Source organism: Heterocephalus glaber, unplaced genomic scaffold, assembly GCF_053883595.1.
Source record: "Heterocephalus glaber isolate CG9 unplaced genomic scaffold, H.glaber_assembly_v1.0 deba00001564, whole genome shotgun sequence".
Classification (NCBI taxonomy): Eukaryota; Metazoa; Chordata; class Mammalia; order Rodentia; family Bathyergidae; genus Heterocephalus; species Heterocephalus glaber.
In genome coordinates, this window is record NW_028258351.1 from 8,799,960 (window position 1) to 8,811,972 (window position 12,013).

General features: G+C 52.1%; 1 protein-coding gene across 4 annotated transcripts in view; it reads right to left on the reverse strand.

Moving 5' to 3' along the window:
• Window positions 1-12,013, reverse strand: part of Rab11fip4 (RAB11 family interacting protein 4) — a 122,348-nt gene that overhangs the window by 41,658 nt on the left and 68,677 nt on the right. The window contains exon 1 of one of the 4 annotated variants that reach the window (XM_087191939.1): window positions 7,615-7,634. The exons of the other annotated variants lie outside the window; for them this stretch is intronic. The gene's annotated coding sequence lies outside the window, so the exon portion shown is untranslated. Of the gene's footprint in view, window positions 1-7,614; window positions 7,635-12,013 lie in introns of those variants that run through there. 4 annotated transcript variants of the gene reach the window in all.

Here is a 12,013-nt window from a genome sequence, read left to right on the forward strand (position 1 = left end):
GTCCCCCTGAGCCCGAGCAGCGAAGTGAGCACAGCTGGGGATTCGAGGGGACCGAGCTAGAGCTCCGCGCCCTGCGGCTGTCACCTCTCTGCGCGATGGGGGCCAGCACTCCCCGGCTCTCGGACCCGGCTCCCAGACCCCAACTACGACCTGCCAGACCACCGCCAGCCCAAGTCTGACGGCGCCTATTAATGTTTATCCTGAATCCTACCCACAACTTTTCCAGTCGATCCATGTAAAGCGACACTATCTGTATAACCAGCTGAATAGTGCAGAGAAATGAGCGGCAACAGGAACCAAACAACCAAACAAAAAGAGGAGGACCCCCTTCCGTGGAATAGTAGTAAATCTAATTTACGTCAGAAACGCAGCCCCTCATAACTCTTTACCAAGCTCCGGATTAAAATGAGGCAAAAATGTTGCGACAAATGCAGAGCAGCAGATACTGCAAATGTGGTTTCCTTTTGACTCGATGTTGCATTATGTAACTTAGGGGAGAAGGCAGATTGTCCTCCTGGCTGACGCCAAGCCACCTCTGCCTTCCCCAAGTCCCCCCTCACCAGCACTGTGCCACAGGCAGGATCCGCTGGGCACCTGTGTGCTCTGGTCCAGCACCTCTATACACACACCGACTCACACAGCTTCTCTACCCACTTCCTGCTCTCAACTTTCTGCTCCCCGGTGTTTCTCTAGCAAGTAAGTTTCCAAACTGCCCCTCTGTTTACCAGGGCCAAGCAGCCCACCGCCGGCAAGAGCCCAGACCCGCTGGGAATTCTCCCAAAGGGCCGGCCTTGGCAAGAGGGGCCTCCAGCCAAGGACTGCTTGGGAAGGGAGGCTGCAGGAGTGGACCTGAGGTGGAAACGCCCTCAAGGCCTCCTCTGAATTTAGCCTGCAGTTTCTGAGCTGACCTTTGGATCTGTGTGAGAGGCCTCGGCCTGTGCTCGCTCTTGCTGGTGTCCACCCCACAGTCCCTCCCACGCAGGAGCGCGGAGGTGCATCCTGAAGGACCCTGGCTTGGGAGGAAGGCAGGCTTGGCTTTGAATCCTTTTCAGGACGAGTTACCTACCATACCTCTGCAAGACCCAGTGTGCTCATCTGTAAGACCACGGGGACAGCACATTCCAGGGTTGCTGTTCTCCCTCACACAGACAGCACAGTTTTAGGTCCTCATCAAAGGTGTGGTACCCAGATGAGCCCAGGAACCCTGGGCTGGCTCTGGCTGCCTTCCTGGCTCCACCCTGAGACTTGAGCTGGGCAGCCTCTGATGGAGTTTAGGGTGTGGCCGAGTGCGAAATCTAGTTTGGTTTCCCTTCCTCTCTCCCACTTTGCCCCTGAGGATGACTGGGCTCCAGAAAGCAGGTCACAAGGCGGGATAGCCCAGAATTGGGGAAGCAGATCCTCAGGCGATCAGGGTTCGGGGGAGGGGCTCTCTCAGCCAGGATACGCTGCAAAGTCAGACCTGTCAAGCCCCTCCCAGCTCGGTCCAGACCCTGTGAATGACATTTTCAAGAGCTCTGTGGAGGGAGTGGTTCTAGTGGGTCCCTCTTTATTTAACCCACAGGCAGCAGGGTTGGTATTTGTCCTGAAAAGCAGAGACAGAGAGGAAGGCCAGGTACACTGAATACTTCTGGGTGGGTTTGAAGCCTGCCCAGTTCTGTTTACCACAGGGCAAGTCTTTTTGTTTTGAGACAGGGTCTTGCTATGTACTTCAGGCTGGCCTTGAGCTCACTATGCAGCTCAGGCTGGCCTTGAACTTGCAGTAATCCTCCTGCCTCAACCTTGCCAGTGTTGGGATTGTAGGCATGTGCCACCCTGTCCAGCAAGGAAGTCATTTAATGTTTTGGGGGCTCAGTTTCTACCTCTATAAAATGGAAATAAGACATTTTGTTTTTTCAGTTGTGAAGATTAAGTGAAATAATAAAGTGTCTAGTGCAATGTCTACTTGCTGTAGGGACTCAATAAATAGCAGCTCCTGGATACTCCAGCAACATTAATGAGCCCCAGTCAGACCCAAGGTTCTGTGCATGAGCACTAAGACCATGCCTTGGCTTCACTACTTAGTAGCCAAATAGACCCCAGGCAAATTTAATTCCCAGTGTCTCAGTTTCCTCATCTGTAAACTGAGATAACAGCAGTATGTGCTTAGGATTATTGTGAAGAACAAAATAATAAGAGGCTGTACAACACTTAGAACAGAGCCTAGTACACAGCAGGTACTCAATAAATGCAGCCATTGGCAAAAAGCTTGGAGGAACAGAGATGAGGATCAGAGCCTGAAGCAGCTTGTGGGAGGATTTAGGACTCAGACCTTCAGGGGAGTGCTTGTCACCTGCCAGCAGTGTTCAGAAGCAGGTCATTTCAGAGCTGGGTCTGGAGTGCTGGCTGTGGCTGAGGTGTAGGAGCTGACAGAACATGGGAGTTGGAAGACTCCAGTCAGGTTTCATTGACCCTGGCTCAAATAGGGACTAAGGATGAGTTAACAGAAAATGTAGTTCTGCTTCCTGAGCACAGCACCCCTTCCACTGAGGCTAGGGGGTGAGGGTCTTGAATTAGCCTGCCTGGCCCCTTAGCATAACTACATTTCAGATGTCACAAAATCAATCTGTTTTATGCTAGGAAGACTAGATAAGCATTCCGTGTACTCTTCTCCAGGTTATGGACAGGGAGACTGAGCATCAGAGAGGACTGGAATTTACCCAAAGCCACACAGAGCGATATCCACTGGGCAGACACTGAAACTCAGGTTGCTGGCTGCCAGAGTGGGGCCTTCTCCTTCCTGCTGTGGCTGGGAGGCTTGGCTGATGGGGGCAAGACAGGCAGTGGGTAGGGAGTGGCAGGAAGTTGGCTTTTCACCTTGCTTGCCAGTGCTGTGAGTCTCCTCAGGGGTCTGACTTGTCTTATCAGGAGAAAGAACAATCTCATTAAAAACAGAAACCCAGGGCTGGAGATTTAGCTCAGTGGTTCTGCCACCTGCCTCTCAAGCGCAAGGACCCGAGTTCAATCCCCGGTACCAAAAAAAAAAAAGGACAGAAAAAACAGAAACCCAAGGGCTGGGGATTTAGCTCAGTGGGTCCACGCCTGAGAGGCAAGGCCCCAGTTCAATTTCCAGATAACAAACAAAAACAAAAACAAACCCAGCCAGGGGTGGTGGTGCATGCCTGTAATCCCACCACTCTGAGAGGCTGAGGCAGGAGGATGGTAAATTTGAGCCCAGCCTGGGCAATTTAGTAATTTAAATGAGATCTTGTCTCCAAGAAAGGGAAGGGGGGAATTATTCCAGAGAATGTAAGAAGAATTTCCAGAGACAAGTTACTCTGATTAAAACAAAAACAAAACAAACAAAAAAGTTACTCTGATTAATTTTTTGGAAGTCATGAAACTGCTGCTCCTGCTGATATGAGGAGGCCATATTTCACGATGATGGATGGCAAAGTCAGATAAAAGCAGCCTCTTAAACGTCAGTTTCAATCCTGGAGCAGTCAGTGTCAGAGGCTTTAAGCAGTGGCTGAGGAGAGAGCAGGGACTGAGCAGCAGGCTGGACCCTGGGATGGCAGAGCTCCCTACTTAGAACAAACTGGATGCCAAGGTCCTTCTTCAGCAGGGATGCGTCGAGGAGCCCTGCACTGGGCCGGCATCTTCCTGGGAAGAGCAGAGCACAGGCGCTCCTGCTGCTTCTACCAGCCCTGAAGATTTGGGGCCTCTCTCTGGTCCCACCCCCACCCCCCGGCTCTGTGGGCTGCTGACTCCATATCCCAGGAAAGCTGGGCACCAGATAGGTTGGGTTTCCTTCAACTCCTCAGCCCTGTGCTAGCCCAGGGACAGACCTTGCACAGGTGGCTGTCCTGTGGCCAGGATCCTTGCAGCAGTCTACGGGTCCAGGTTCCCTTGTAATGTGTGGCTAGACACTGCCAACAGGGTGGGACCAGGCCTTTTTTTTTTTTTTTTTTGGTACTGGGGATGGAACTTGGGACCTTGCGCTTGAGAGTCAGGCTTCGGAAACACTGAACTAAATCCCTGGCCCTAGGCGTTTTTTTTGAGATAGGGTCTCACCATGCAGTTCATGGCGATTCTCCTGTGTCACCCTCCTGAGTTCTGGGATTACAGGCATGCGCCACTACACCTGACTGGACCAGGTCTTATTGACTGTAGAACCCAGGCTGTATTTAGAGATGCCCAGATCTATTTTTGTCAACCAGCGCACATAGAATGATGGGTTTTCTTACTCATTCAAACCCAACTGGAGGGGAAAATTGGTGAGAAAACCCATTTCCTCTTCTACAAACATCTCCTCTGACTCATGCAATCATCCAAAAAGCAAGGGTGGTGAGGAGGGGAAGCAGAGAAGGCCTCCTTTTGACCTGGCCTTGGTGAGGGCAAGCTGAGGGGAGACTTCCTGTTCCTTTGCTCTTGGTTCCATTGGTGACCAAACACCCACTACAGCATAAATCACTCTCTTCCCTACAGACTTGGGCAGTATGGATGTCCCATCCCAGGTGCCGTGGCCCATGCCAGTTCATTGCCAATTCAGCTAAAACCTTTTTTTTTTTTGAGACACTGTCTCACTCTAGTCCAGGCAGGCCATGAACTCACTAGGTAGCCCAGTCTAGCCATGAACTATAGATCCTCCTACCTCAGCCTCCTAAGTACTGAGATTATAGGTGTGCACCAGCTAAAACCTTTAAATTGCACCACACGTTAGAATCATCTGGGAAACTTAAAAAATGTCAGTGTACTGCCTTGCAAGTGCAAAGACCCGAGTTCAATCCCCGGTACCAAAAAAAAAAAAAAATGTCAGTGTAGCAATCTGATGCAATGCATTTTTTTTTTTTTAATTCCTGGGTGACTGCAATGCAGTGAAGTTTAGGAACTGCTCTGCTGAAGGCTGGCTGATGATGGTAGGTACTGGCAACATCCCAGGTGAAGCATTCATTTCTCATTCACTCCTTCATGCATAAACAGTTAATGAAGATCTGCCATGAGCCTGTGGTAGGTGCTGGGGACACAGCCATGATCCATAGTCTTTGCTGATTCTGGGGGAGCAGCTACTCCAGTGAGGGAAGTCAATGAGAAGCAAATGAATTAATGGCATGCACCACACGTACTATGAAGAAAAGCAGTGCAGGGTGAGGGACAGAGAGCCTGTAGGGCAGGAGAACTAAGCTACCCTTTCCGGGAGGCAGGACATAGGCACTGATTTTGCTCCCTGAGAGGGTACCTGTGCAGCTGCTTGGTGCCCACACTTGCTCCTCCTCTCATTGTAGATGACATGGCCCAGTGGGCAGAGCCAGAGCTGGTTCATGCTTAGGACTCCCTACTGCCTTTCTCTCCATAAGCAGCTTCTTGGCAGCAAGTGGAACTGTCAGGCAGCAGAAACTAATTAATAAGGGTGAGACAAGAGTGAGCAGTTAAGGGTCTCCCTCTGCTCTCTGGCATCCCTGGGGAGTGGGCATCCTCTGTCCAGCTTGGCAGGTTCTGACCAGTAGGAGCTTGGGCCAGGCCGCTGGGATTTGCCTACACTCGACTTCGGCTCTGCTGCCTGGGTGAGGGTGGGGCAGGGTACTGCCTAGGCACTGCCTCATGCCCCAGCTCCAGGCCCAGGAAGATGTGTGTTGGCACTTCCCTGGGTGCCACCAGAGCATGATGACGTCAAAGTCCTAGGGAGAGGGGACAGGGATCAGGATTTGTTCTTCCAAATATGTTTTGTAGGGCCGGGGATTTAGCTCAGTGGTTCCGGTGCCTGCCTCGCAAGCGCCAAGGTCCCGACTTCGATCCCCAGTATCAAAAAAAACCAAAAAACAAGACAAATATGTTTTGTAGAACTCTCACCTCTGAAAGAAAGGGCCCAGTGGGCAAATCCTGATTTGTGACTGCCCCTTGGAGGGGTCATGGCACAGGAGAGAAACCTGGTCGGCTGTTTTAAGGCCGTCAGGTTTGGACAGAACCTTCTCACGTGACATTTAGCAACACGAGGACTCAGTGTTCTGGGAGGAGCACTCTTGGGGAGACTGTGTACCAGACTCCCGCGCACACAGGCAGGCATTATCACCTTGTTTTAAAGATACAACAGCAAATGCCCACATAGCCCAGACACAAACTCACTCCCCCCACAATCCTGTGGAGCAGGTACCCCACACACACACCGTGCAGGTGGGACACCTTGGCTCAGACAGGCTGCTCAAGGAACCCCAGCAATACCTAACTGCACCTAACCGGAAGAAGAGAGGCTCGGATTGGTCAGGTGCCTTTCCCAAAGTGGCTGTGGTGGAACCAGGCTCCTCATTCATTCATTCATTCATTGGTGCAATCATTTACTCAAATGACATCCACTGGGCAGGATGCGCAGGCCAGGTGCCATGCTGCCACTGAGGACAAACAGCCATCTTTCCTGGAACAGCTGGTGCTGCTCTTGTCCCCACCACCCTCACCCTCCTGAGCTCCAGGACAGTGCTGGTGCCAGGTGCCTTACAGTCATCAGCAAACATCTGGGTGTCAGTGGGGTCCACTCACCAGAGTCCCCCCCCAGCACACTCCGCCCCAACAGCTTTGTGTCCTCCCAGCCCCGGGGCCCATCTGTGTACACTGGGGGGAGGAGCTTTGGAGCCCCACACCCAGCTCTTCCTACTCCAAGCCCCACTCCTGCCTTGGCCCAACAGCTGGACCTGCAACTGTGTTCCCTGCTGGGTCACCTCCAAATTCTCCCCAGAGCAGCTGCCCACCAGGTGTGCCCAGGAGACCTTCTGAGACCTCGTCATGGTCACCGCCTGCCCTCACGGCTGTGTGGGTTCCCTGCCTCCTACTTCTCAGCCCACAGAGAGCCTCTTGTCTTCCACAAGGGACACACCAGGGTATTGGTCACTTATCTCAGAGACTTATTCTCCACTTTTAGGCAAGGATGGTTGTAGACAGACAACTTTACATCCCTTATCTGGCCAGAAGGACACATACTGAAGGGCTTGTGATTCTACTTTGAAAGCAAACACAGTCTACCACAATTACCTCCCAAATTATCTTAGAGAGGCTGGAATGAAAAACACCCCAAACCCACAACAAACAAGCCACCCCACCCATGGCACCGCAGGGCTGCAGGCTCTGGCCTGGAGAGAAGCTGGTGGGCCCAGAAGACAGTTGTCCCTCTGTCCGGCAGCCAGCCAGGCCTGGAGTGGCTCCAGAGGCCCAGGGCCACCAGCTCACTCACTCGGGCCTGCCTAAATCCATTCCTGAATAAACAGAGGCCACAGCAGTACTCGAGGTGGGCCTGTTGGGACCCTGGGTCTGCCTGTCTCGGGCACACATACCTCCTTTGTGGCTCCCCTTTCAGGGCTAGGCTCAGCAGAGGGGAAACTGAAGGCTCCTGCCCTAGGACACTGAGCCAGTGTTCCACCCACTTTGGGGAAACCACAGACCGGCTGTGGCCCAGGCGCCTGAAGGAGCTGCTGTGTTCAGGTGGAAACTCAAGAGGGCCCAGTCCGCAGGAGGCCTGGGCTGGGGGGAGAGAGGCTGCTCAGGGTGCCCTAAAAAGAACCCTTTCTTCCAGGCCAAGTCCCCTGCTGTCCCCACTAGACCACAAGGCCACATACATCCGCCCCAGCTCTCTATGCACCACCTATCACTTACCCAGTTTCTCTGGCCTGGCTTCTCAGTTGACCAGCAGCATTAGTAACAGTAAGGTCTGCTCCCCTTATTTGCAGTATCGATGTTCTACAAAGTTGCCACCGACACTGAGTAATCAGCCATCACTGAACAACTGCTCCTAAGAGAAACACCCAGCTTGAGTCTTGTGAGGCTCGGACCACAACATGCTTGCCAAGCAGTCAATACATAACCTTACTGTATGGAGGTCTCTGTTCAAACGCGCCTTTTAAAATATATGATACTGATTCATTAAGATGGAATTGATGAGCAGCAGCATGTAATTCATTCCTGCCTGGCAGAAGCTCCTTTGACTTGGTGTTTTCTCCCCAGGGCACATTGCAGCCTTCGTGCCCTTAGGAACCCAGGAAACACTTGGGGACCATTTTAAGTAGGGAAATCACCAGCTGGGAATGGTGATGCATACCCATAATCCCAGCCACTCAGAAAGCTGAGGCAAGAGAATTGCAACTTCAAGCCCAGTTTGGGCAATTCAGTGACTTAGACTCTCTCAAAAACCAGGAGTGAGGGCGCTGAGAATGCACTTCAGTGGGAAAGCCTTGGGTTTAATCCCAATACCACAAAAAAAGTGAAATCAACAATAAAAAAATCAAAAATGAAGAAAATGTGCCATTACATAAACCCAAAGAGAACACTTGTTCACAGTATGAGAGCTAATGAGAAGACAGCCTGTCAACCTCAGCTGGCAAAGTGCAGCTCAAATTGTCATCGCTCTGAAATGTCTCCGGATGACCACGAAAGCATCGAGAGGATGACTGTGGACTTTGAAATTTGCAGATACGGAAAGTGCACAGAATGAAGATCCCCATACCTGCATGACAGGGTTGTTAAATGACACATACAGGGGGAACACTTAGCAACAGCTCCATGGATATTTTTACTGTAGCTATCATTACTTGCTGAACATACTACATCTTGACACCTTTGCTGTTCCCTTTCCTTATGTTTTTTTCCATCTCATGAAGCCTAGAGCCAGGTTTGAATCTCACCTGTGCCTGTGTCATCTGGGAGGCCTGCTGGTTACGCTGGTCCTTTCTCTTTGTCCTGTCTCTTGCAGCTGCTGAGGGTACTTCATGAAAGCAACCAGAAGACCCCTGACCCCTGCTCCCCAGGTCTGCATGCCTACTGGTCTAGGCCTCCTCTCTGCCTATCCTCCTGCTACAGGGCATGGCTCTCCAATGGGCCCCAATATTCGGCCCCTAAACTGCACCCCTTTGAAAGTTCTTTGCTCCAGAGATCCCCTCTTCTGCACCCCTTTCTCTATCTCTACTGGTTCATTTCCTCACCAGAGTACACCCTGGCTTTAAAAATCCCTCTACTCGAGCTGGGGATGTAGCTCAGGGGTACTGCGCAGACCACAGGCTTAGCACACACAAGGCCCTGGCTTCAATCCCTATTGTCACAAAACACAATAAAAAGCTCCATCCATTCAGGAGCAGGTGAAATGAGTGAACCAGAACAGATCTTCTTGTACCTGAACAATCACCACAGCGCTTGGCCCAGGGGATCTCTCCTCCCACAATGACTCCTCAGCCCATGGCTGGCTCCACGCCCTCCCTCAGCTCTAATGCAGGCCTGCCCTCTGCTTTCCTCTCCTTTCCATCCCTTCCTTGGGAGGAGGGCGGGGCAGGTTTTGTCTAGCCTGTGGCTTTCAATTCCATCAAATGCTGCTGTGGCCACATGCTGATGTCCAGCCTGGGCATCTCCCCTGAGCCCCAGACTCCAGGGCCTTGGAGAAGACTGTCTGGGGTACCCACCAATGGTCCTGGGGGGCAGAGGGAAAAGTGCACTGCACTTGTGTCAGGGCCTCAGCTGACCCCTTGGGGACTCTGGAGCCGTGCTAACAGCAGCCAGGGGATGTGTACTTGTACTCCCACATGGACCAGACAGGAGATGCCCCAGATGATTTTGGGGAGGGTCTGCTGCAGCCAGCCCTTCCTGCAGGAGGGAGGAGGAGGCTGGGCCTGCAGGGATCAGGACCCTCACCTCAGCATGCAGATGGTTCTGGGAGGCCGCTCAGGTTAACATGTCTACAACCTGAACACCAAGGTTCCCTCAAATCTGCTACTTCCTCAGTCCCCAAACCCCACCCTTCCTCAGCAAATGGCTCCAACACTCCCCCAGGAGCTCAGGTGAGAACCTCCGAGTAGCCCTGGGCGATTCTCTCTTCCACCCCAGCAGCAAGTCCTGCCAGACTTACAGCTGCCACCAGCCCAGACCATGCTGCAACCTCCACCCCCTAATAAACAGCTGCCTGACAGGCCTCCCTAATGCCAGTGCTGTCTTCATGTGCATACCATATGGAGCTCTTTAAAACTCCAAGCAGGAGTGCCAGGTGTGGTGGTGCACACCTATAATCACAGCGAGGATGGCAAGTTTGAGGCCAGCTTAGGCAACTTAGGGAGAGCCTGTCTCAAAATAAAAAATAAAAAGGGCTGATGATATAGCTCAGTCCAAAGGCCCTGGGTTCAATTCCCAGGGCTGCAAAAAATAAATTAAACAAATATATACATATAAGGCTGGGGGCTGTGTAGTTCAGTGGTAGTTTAGCATATTAGGTATGGTGCCCTGGGCTCCACCCTCAGGGTGGCAACACACACACACACACACACACACACACACACACACAAAACACCAAACAGGGCTTGTCACTTCCCTGTGGAAAGCCTCTCCTGGCCTCCTCATCTGTGTGCGCAGGCATCTCTGCCTAGGCACTTTCATTCTTCCCCCTCCTCTCAGTTCTTGCCAATCCTTCTGGTCAAATCATCTCTGTCCCATCTAAGAGCCTGCTCACCCCACCTTCAAGGCCTCCATCCTCACCAACCTCATGCCCTGCTCCTGTCACCTGTCACCTCCCCTCCCGAGTGAAGCCTTCTACAGGGCAACACCCACCATCGCCCTCTGCCCTTTGCTGGGCTTTATTTCAAGGCATTTATCTCCATCCTATTTACACCACTGCCTGCCCTCTCCCCTCGGAGCACAGGCACTCTGGGGGACCATGCCCAACCTTCGGCTGGCAGGTGTGTCCCTGGTGCTCCCCATCTCCACAGGAGAAGGGCAGGGCTGGGCTTTGCTCTGAGGACCCAAGATGACCAGTGCTGGGTCCACATGGCAGTGTCCATGAGTGAAGCTTTCAAAATAACTCTTATTGTGTATATTTACAGTATGAAACATGATGTTATAGAACACAAATGCAGGAAAGTGGTAGCTACAATGGGACAAATGACCATCATCTCGTTACCCATTTTCCTCCCTGTGCAAGAGCAGCTATCATTTACTCATTTAGCAAAAGTCCTGAGTATACAGGGCCGGGGTGTGGCTCAGTGGTAGAGCGCTTGTCTTAAGGCCCTGGGCTTGTGCCCTGGCACTCCACACCCGACAAACAGCATACTATTTTTAGCTATAGTCTTCATGTTGTACATTTACTCTTTAGACTTGTTCGTTCTATCTACTTGCTTTGTATCCTTTAATCCATTTCCTCCCACCTATCCCTGGTAACCAGTTTTACTCTCCATCTGTCTATATTTTATATATTTGACTTTTTTTTTTTAGAGTCCACTGGTAAGTGAGATCATGCAATATTTTCCTTTCTGAATGAAGCTTTATTGCAATTACCATGACTCAGCTTTCAAGGTCCAGAGTGACTGTCAGCATGTCCCATGCCCATGCCCTGCCCCACTATGGGAAGCTGCAACACTCCTTGCAGGCACTGGGCCTGACCTGGCCCAGGCAGCGCTCAGCCAGGGTCTGGGGACCTGGCTTCAGGTGAGCGGATTCATTCTTGCTTTGTGACCCAGTATTGGAGGGCTTAAGTCAAAGCATCTCACCACCTGACAAGGCCACCTGCTTTGGGGCCAACTCGAGTGCCAGGGGAGGGAGCAGCTGGGCTGTTACACAGTTGGGGGTTCCCATCCTCACACCCGGCACCCAGTGCTCACACCCATGAAATGGGGCTGAAAGTACCTACCCCACAGGACTGTGGGACAAGGGCCACTCAGTAACACATTCCAAGTACTTGGCAGAATGGGGCACAACACAGGTGCTTAAGAAGTGTTTGTTCTCATGCTTCCCGAGCCCCAGTCCACCTCGTCCCTCTGGCAGGCATCACCCATTCCTCTCTGCCAGGCCGTTGGGAGGCCCAGGAATAAGCTTGTTCCCTGGATACTGGGTTGGCCGGACCCAATACTTGGGCTCTTCTGCATCTTCACTTGGTGTCTGAACTCGGACCTGGGGTGAGTACATCTCCTGTCTCTCTCTTGAGCACCTCCATCAGTCCCCCTTCTGGGAAGAGGTGGGAGGAGCTGGAAGCCAGGGGAGCACTGTGTTTGTGGCCATGGGACTGGGTATGTGCAGCTGTACCCAC